Source organism: Lonchura striata, chromosome 2 (assembly GCF_050655825.1).
Source record: "Lonchura striata isolate lonStrDom1 chromosome 2, ASM5065582v1, whole genome shotgun sequence".
In the NCBI taxonomy this organism is placed as follows: Eukaryota; Metazoa; Chordata; class Aves; order Passeriformes; family Estrildidae; genus Lonchura; species Lonchura striata.
In genome coordinates, this window is record NC_140704.1 from 68673447 (window position 1) to 68681357 (window position 7911).

The following is a 7911-nucleotide window of genomic DNA, read 5'->3' on the forward strand; positions in this document are numbered from 1 at the left end:
CACACTCCCACATCCTGCAGTGCTTACAAGAGACAATCACAGCTGTGGTTCTGAGCATCACACACAAAGGCGATGTTTATGTTAAATATTTCTAGCTTGGCTACAATTACTCAGCATCTGAAGGCAGGATTTTCCAACTGGCTAACACATCCTTGGAAACCTTGTCTGTCATCTGTGGGGATTTTCACCTCAATATATTATCTGAAAGGTCTCGATAGTTGTGCCTCAGAGAACATGTTTTCAGGATGAAGGTTGAGGAGAATATCACCATTGTCACTTACAGCTTAAATTTTGGTCATGAATGTATATTTTTTTCCCCACTAGTTTGCTTAGAGTAAATTCAGGACTGATATTATTCCACTTAAACACAGTACATTTTTTATTTATTTTTTTTTTTAATGTGTGTGTATTCAAGGCTCTGGTCTTGTTCAACAAAGCAGGAGCAACTTACCAGTCCACAAATTAAAAAGGTGATGACTTGCAGCAGAATGAAGGTTTCCAGCACAGCACTTTTCCTTCAGAGGATCTTGCTGATTAGTGAACAACCATCTTTCTGATGGGAATGTGTCCATTCTGTCAGACTTGTGATGGACACCAGCTGCTGGCAGCCAGTGTGCCTGGTACCCTGCCAGCCTACCAGCTGCCAGTGGTGGGCAAACTGCCAGCTCCTCACCTGGCAACTTTGAACAAAACACCAACAAATCTTTCCCAAGAAAAAGATACACGTTTCTGAATTTCCAGTATTTAAAATTCCAAATCAGACTAGTCTGAGCAACTCAAACATCTTCTGGCCAGGAAAATAAAAAAAAAAAACAAATGGATACAAATTTGATTTAATCCCAGCTTCAGGGTGCAATTTTCCCTCCCAGCTCCTGCACTTGTCATGAAGATTAGTTTTCTTCAAAATCGTTTTATTTCAGAGTTATTTGTAACCATATCCCTCAATTTTAAGCTCTACATGTTTTTTGAGATTACATAAGATGTTATTTATCTTCTTAACCTCTGTGTGTGCACATCTGTCCGCTCACCTACATCTACTTCTACACGATCCACAATCTGATCCATCCTTCCAGTTTGACAAACACAACCCACATTACCCTCTTAAAAAACCTTTGCTGGTCTCCCATTTTCGTTCTGTGGATAGTGCTACCCACCTGATCATCATTCTGTCACATTTTCCTGTGTGGGCCCGTGACTTCTGGGAATCCTTCCTCCCCTGTAAGCAGCAATGGCCTGCCTCTCAGAAGGATTGCCCTTGCAAAGATCTTTCCCAATGTCCTTTGATCCTGGTGCCTGCTTGGCATCTCCTTTCTCTTTCAAGTTCTATAACTTTTCCAGTGTGAAAACTCCTTAGTTTTTGGAAACCGGAGATCATGTAAAATTAGAACAAAAAGGCTTGTCTTTCTATAGAGCCTTCCATGGACATCACATAACTTAAAAACACCAAAAAATCAAAAAACCCAAAGCAACCCAAAACAAAAATAAAACCAAACCAACATCCCATACCACCCCACAAAATCATACTTCTCAGAGGAGACACTTTCCACTTGGTGCCATGGGTTACTTCTTGAATGGGACGTCTCATGCTGAGCTTCTCAGCCCAAGGAACACCTTGTTAGGACCTCTGTAGTGAGCCATGTCTGCAGCCACTGCCACGCTGAGTCTCACAGGGCAATGGGCAAACTCAAGTCTTCAAATCTGCACTGTGATACTCAGTATAAAAAAAACCTAAATACTTTCTTGTCATGCCTTTCCCTAATCTGAGTTCTAGCTGTTCTAGAGAGCAGTGCACCTAGCAATAGGTGCACTTTAAAATTTAATAGGGAGACTGGAATAACTGTGTCAGAGCTCTTAAGCAAGTTTTGTGTCCACACATGCCTGAAGACATGCTCATGTTTTATCCAAAAGGGGAAAATTGCTGGATCTCTGATTTCTCAAAATGGGGTTATAAAAAGTGTCTGCAGAAGGGTGAAGCCTCTGAGCAAGAGCACCTCATGTCTTTTTCCTTGGTAGTATCATGTAGCGAAGAAATGAAAAATCCTTCCTGAATGCTGACCCTTTATCATCATCCATTATCAAGCGCAGTCGATAATTTCACAGTCTCGCTTCTTGAGATCCATGCCTGTGTCAAGAGCTCAGACTTTTGAGAAACCTAGAGGACTGGCCAATTACTTGGTAATTGTATTTTTCTGAGTCTTTCCTTGGCCAAAAAAAATTTGTATTCAAGCCCAGGTGGGCACTTCCAGCAGCCCCTGCTCATCCTGGGCACTACAGCCAGTGGGGAAGCTGCTCTGGGAGCTGTTGGATTGACTCATGTGAGTGTGTCTGAACATCCTATTGCTTGGTTGGGTTGCCCAGAGAAGTTGTGGGTGCTCTATCCCTGGAAGTGTTCAAGACCAGGCTGGGTAAGACTTTGAGCAACCTGATCTACTGGAAGTTGTCCCTGCCTGTGGCAAGGGGTTGGAACTAGATGACCTTAAAGACACTTACAACCCAAACTATTTTGTGGATGGGGGTCTGTGAGTCAAGCCCTAGGAAGGGGATTCAGGGAGTGCCCTGTGGAAGTGCCCAGAAGCAGTGCTCTGGATAGGAGAGGAGATAGTTCAGGACCTTGATCCTTGATCAGGTCTTTTGAGAAAGCTTTGAGGTTGTTTTTTAACTGTACCTGCTTCCATTTGGAGGTTTTTCTTCTTGGGATTTCCAGTCAGAGTGTACAGTGAGATAAATGGGAAAGATTGATATCTGGGATACTGAAGCTTGACTAAGCTCTGTTCTTCTGCCCTCAGCACTGCCAGGAGAGGGGAATTAATCTGTTTTCTGCTACACTGTGTTCAGTTTTGCTGATCTATATGTTGCCTGGAAGGGACGATGTTCCTGATGATCTTTTGACTGTAGACTCCTTGTGGCATGTCTGCTACCAAAGCTGGCTGAAGTGAGCAGTGTCATAGTGCCAGTGGCACCAAGTGAGGTAGTGTCATTTTAAAAACACAATCAGAATGCTCAGGCTGTGACTACAAACAACTAAAATGTGACATGCCCTGGGGTCTCCATCCTGTGTCATCACACGGTTCAGGAGGGAGCAGTTTGTGGCTCCTCAGGGGCAGTGGTTTCAAAGTGGTAACAGGGATGTTCTGGGCTGCAGCCAGACTTGAGTCCCTCTTGGCTGAGCAAGGAAGTCCAGCAGGGCCTGATAAATCTGTGGTGGCTCAGAAACCAGAAGAGTGCATGTGGTAGTGGTGGGTTGGCTGGGTTTAACACTCATTTCTACCACCTCTGAGCTATGTTGTCTACACATCATCTCGATATGTGGTCTAGGGCTCTTGGCCGCAGGAGAACTCTGGAAGGTTGAATGGAGGTTTTGGGTGGCTGTAAGAAAATTTCCATTTGGTATGGTGGTAGTGTTTAATCAAAGGTTTTGGTCTGTATTGCAGATATTATTTGGAGGAAAAGACACTTCACTAGTTAGCCAAAGGTGTCCTGGTTAAAGTTCAGCTGGTAAATATGACCCTCTTACTAATTCTGTTTGTGAAGATGTGTGATTTCCCATAATGTCCCATCCCTCCTATAGACTGTGATGCTTGTGGGTTTTCTTCCTGCCTGTTCCCTCCAGACAAGTAGCACAGCTGTTCATGCTGTTATGTAATTATTTGAACTGGTGCCCGGTACAGCCACTCCAGAGGATCTCTCTGCCTGAGCACTGTGAGAGGTGGTAAATGTGTCTCCTTTGCAGGGCTGTGCTGCTGCACAGAGCTTGGCTTGGACTTGTTCATTACTTGTAGGGAGCTTGGACAGGGTACTACCATGGTGAGATGAAGGGAGAGTTTTTGTCATGAATTTGGTCCTTTTACCTCTCTTCTCCACGTATGAGTTCTTTCAACAATGCCCTAATCCCATTATAGATGAGCCAGTTAAACTGTGTGTTTAAGGTGAGACCTGTTTATACAGGAAACACAAAGGGGAATGAGCATGGTTGTAGAAGCTTTTGTCCAATGTCCTGAATCCTAGCTTTGGACCTGAACAGGGCATATGAACGATACTCCCCAAGAGCCTGGAAGAAGAGGCAGGTTTGGGGACCCGGGGGGAGCCTGACTGCTGCTGCCCCAGTATCTCTCCTGCCTTCCAGGGCTCTGCTCACATTTGCTTCCTGGCAGCTAGCTCCTGGTGTGGCAAGACCCTTCCTCTGAGCCCCTCTCGAAATAAATATTGCAGAGGAAAAACCTGACTGCAGAGAGAGAAACACACTTTTAAAGTAGGGAAAGGCAAATGCCTGTGTTGGAGAACAAATCATGGGAGTAATATGTAAGACCACATTATTTTTGTTAATTTTTGTAAGATGACTTGGTTCAGCTGCCAGTGTTGAAGCATATGGGATCAATAAAAGAATTCAAATAAAAGAGCATGTATGTAAATAACAGGGGGTAACTCACCAAAAATCAAGCATGTACTTCTTTGTTAATTAAAAGCAAGCCCTTAATTCTAAGGTTCTGGTGGTTTATAATCCCCCAAGGATTTTGGTCACTCTTGCCAGTTGTGGCTTGGGTTTTGACGGTGCCAGGCCTGGGCTTGTGGTTGTGATTACTGTTACGTGTGCATGTGTGTCCCATTGCTGCCAGTGTGTTCTGTGCCAAGTTTGTGCCTGTGTATAAACTTTTGTGGGATGACAGCACTGCAGGAGACAAACCCTGAATGGCAGTGGAGACTGGTGGAATTGCACGCCTGCCTCCCTCCAGCAGCCTCATCTGTTGCTGACACCACCCAAGGGAATGGGTGACACCCATTCCCTGACACCACCCCTTCTTTTCCTAAGAACCTTGTGTCTCCTGATCCTGCATCCATGTATTTTGGGTGTTACTGAGGCATGGTGAGACCCAGCCTTCTAGTTAAAACCAAAGAGAGACTTGATTTTAACTAGACTGGTGGCTTTTCTAAGTGAACAGTAAACATCTTCACTCCTGAGTGACTCCAGCAGACCCTGGAGCCTGTGCAGGCTGGGATAGTGGGTGTTACAGCTTTAAGTATCTACAAGGTCTTCTCTGGCACAGTCTGCGATTGTGGCCTAGAGGGAAATGTGTGCCCCCAGCACACATACCCTGGCAGGGAGGTATGTCTGTAGCTCACCTCTTCTCCCCCAGGTTGACCTGCACAGGAGCAGCAAGGTACTCAGTAATCCTGCTCCCACTCCTCTGGGAAGGTGAGTCCCTCTCAGACCGAGGGTTTGGTGTCAGTCCAAGTCTGCAACTGTCATTAAACTGAGGTCATGCTGGAAGGATAATCACCAGTGACAACCAAGATTGCTTATGACCTCAGCAGTGGAGGTGTTATAAGCCCCATTACTCATGTTATCATTATACTATCATATAATTTTATATAATTGCCATTATCTAACTATATATTTATATGAACACAGTGATTTTGGAACACCTGAAGTGACCAGTTTCTTCCCAAACACGGTTATGCTCCAGTGCATGTGAAACTAAAATACCTGGCTGTCTGAAGCCTGGAGAAGTCCAGGGGTGATAAGGCATTTGAGCTATGTAGGGCATTTCTTTGCTGAGGGAGGATTGGAGGCATTTTGTGGGGGAAGATGAAGTTATTTTGTTCTTTGCAAATCATGTGTCACCATCATCCTTGTTCCCCTTAGCCCTGGTCATTCTTTGAAATGACAGTGATTTTGGCTGAAGATGTGCCCTCTGCCTCTTGTTACGGGATTTTGCACATCCAAAGCTTCCTGTAAAGCTGGCACTGATGTGGGCCTGCTGGGATTGCTGCTGGGCTGCAGCATTCCCGTGGCCTGGCAGGACAGAGGAAGAAGAGACTGTTTTATACTCTATGGACTGCATCAAGCAAAGTATAATAGCTTCCTCCCCAAGATTTGTTTTAAAAAATGGATGCTAATGTACTAAAAGCAAAGATGCCATTTATTTTTAAACAGGGTTTAACTAGAAACCATTTGCACTGTTTTATGCTGTATCGTTTGTGTTTCACTTACATCTTTGGGAAAACAGTGGGGGGAAGATGTGAAAGTCCAAGGTGGGAAAGAGAGAGGAAAAAGAAGAACCAAATACTGCCTTGGATGTAGGATTCTGCCATTTACTCTTGTGGTACCCACAGTAAATGCATTCAGTGCATGTCTGGGCTAAGTGGTAACACAGAGAGTCAAATGCCCTGAGGTAAAACCCAGCTCACCTTGCTTGCATCCCTGAGCAGCACAGGGCAGGTGATGTGTGAGAGAGGAGCAGCAGCAGTGCAGGAACAGCGACTGCTCACCAGTGACTTTGTGCAGAGGAGAAAGCGAGTGTGGGAAGGGAGAAGGAGAGCAAGAGGGAAACAGTGATGAGTGTCAGAGAGATTTGTCTTGCACTTCTGAAGTTTTCTTTGTCCATCATAGCCACCATACTGCAGGTTGCACTACATCATCCCTGTTCCCAGGAAGCAATGGAGCTGCCAGAAAAGCTGTGGAGAGGCATCAGTTTCTGGCTGTGCTCCTTGCTCTGAATCTCCTGCTTGTGTCATTGCAGGGAAACAACTTGTAACTGAGGGATTACACAGGTGAACAGGCAAAACAGGGGCCAGGAAGCAAAAAACAATAATTGTCTGACTCAAAGGTAAAAAAACAATGTAGGATTCATGCCAGATGATTTCATGGAATGATTTAGCTGTTTTTCCTTTAATGTTGCCCAGTCTCTGCTGGGAAATAGTTGATGTGGGCACGCTGACAGACTTTGCGCTCCCGGAGGAATCAGAAGTGATTCTGGATGTTGGAGGTCGGTGATGAGGGTCTGAAGTTGGGTTTCTCAAAGTGGCAGCTCAGGGACTGGCAGATGGGTGGACACCACAGCATGAATTACCCCATGGAGACCTGCATGTGTTGCTGAGCTGGTGTTGGTGTTGGCTCCACAGGGCACAAGAGAGGTACAGCTACCCACAGAGGGGGGACATGTGGGGACCCTTCTGCCCTGCTGCCAGGGGATGTCATATGAGATCATGCCTTTTGCCTAGTGGATCCTGGAGTGGCACAGAGCCCTGAGCTGACATCTTGGACACCAGCACCTAATCTTCTTTTCCAACATCTCTGGGGGAAGTTTTCAAGCCTCTATTAGGGCTTCAGGTGGGCACATCTTTGACTTGACCCTGCAGATGGGGCTCTTCTGCATAACTCTTGGAGGCACCTGACTTGAACATACTTGAGCAATAACAGGAAGCTGTGTTTATGTCCTTGTCCCTCCCTGTTCTCCTCCTCCACTTCCCCCAAAGATCTTCCTTGTGTGGCCTCAAGGATGGGTGAAGCAAACACACTGGGCAGAGCCACATTCCTGATCCAGAAAGCAGGATATCCTTTTTCTCAGAGGTGCAGATTGACCATGGTCACGCACTCTGCCACAGCTGGGCCAAGTCTGGGGGCTCTAAACAGTGAGAACAAGGGTCTTGGAGGGGTTGCAGAAGAAATTGAATCATGCCTGTGGGTGGGCTTGCTGACTGGATAATGAGGCACCTCATGGCTTATGACTGAGCAAGTGCCAACTTCCAAAGTCTGGGAACACAGGGGCAGGAGGGGATGGGACTGTGCAAGCTGCTAGGTCGTGGCCATTTCTCTTATCTGACCTTTAGCTTGGGAAGGAATAGAAATGGAATAAACTAGAGAGGTTTGACCCTGCAAGGATCTATACACAGCAATTTCCCCTTTGCAGCAGTGGGAAGGTTAAATACTGATTTGCAGCACAGCTGAGTGCAAGCTCTGCTCCCCTGCCTGGCTGTGCTGCAGTGGCTGATTCTCTGGAAACAAGAAAAAATTCAGCCAGAGGAAGTAGGTCGTGTTCTCCAAATGCCATAACATCTGACACATCCAAACATGGTTTGTGTTGCTGGGGTGATGCAACTTCCCATTAACTGGGATAAGGGTTTTTACCATGG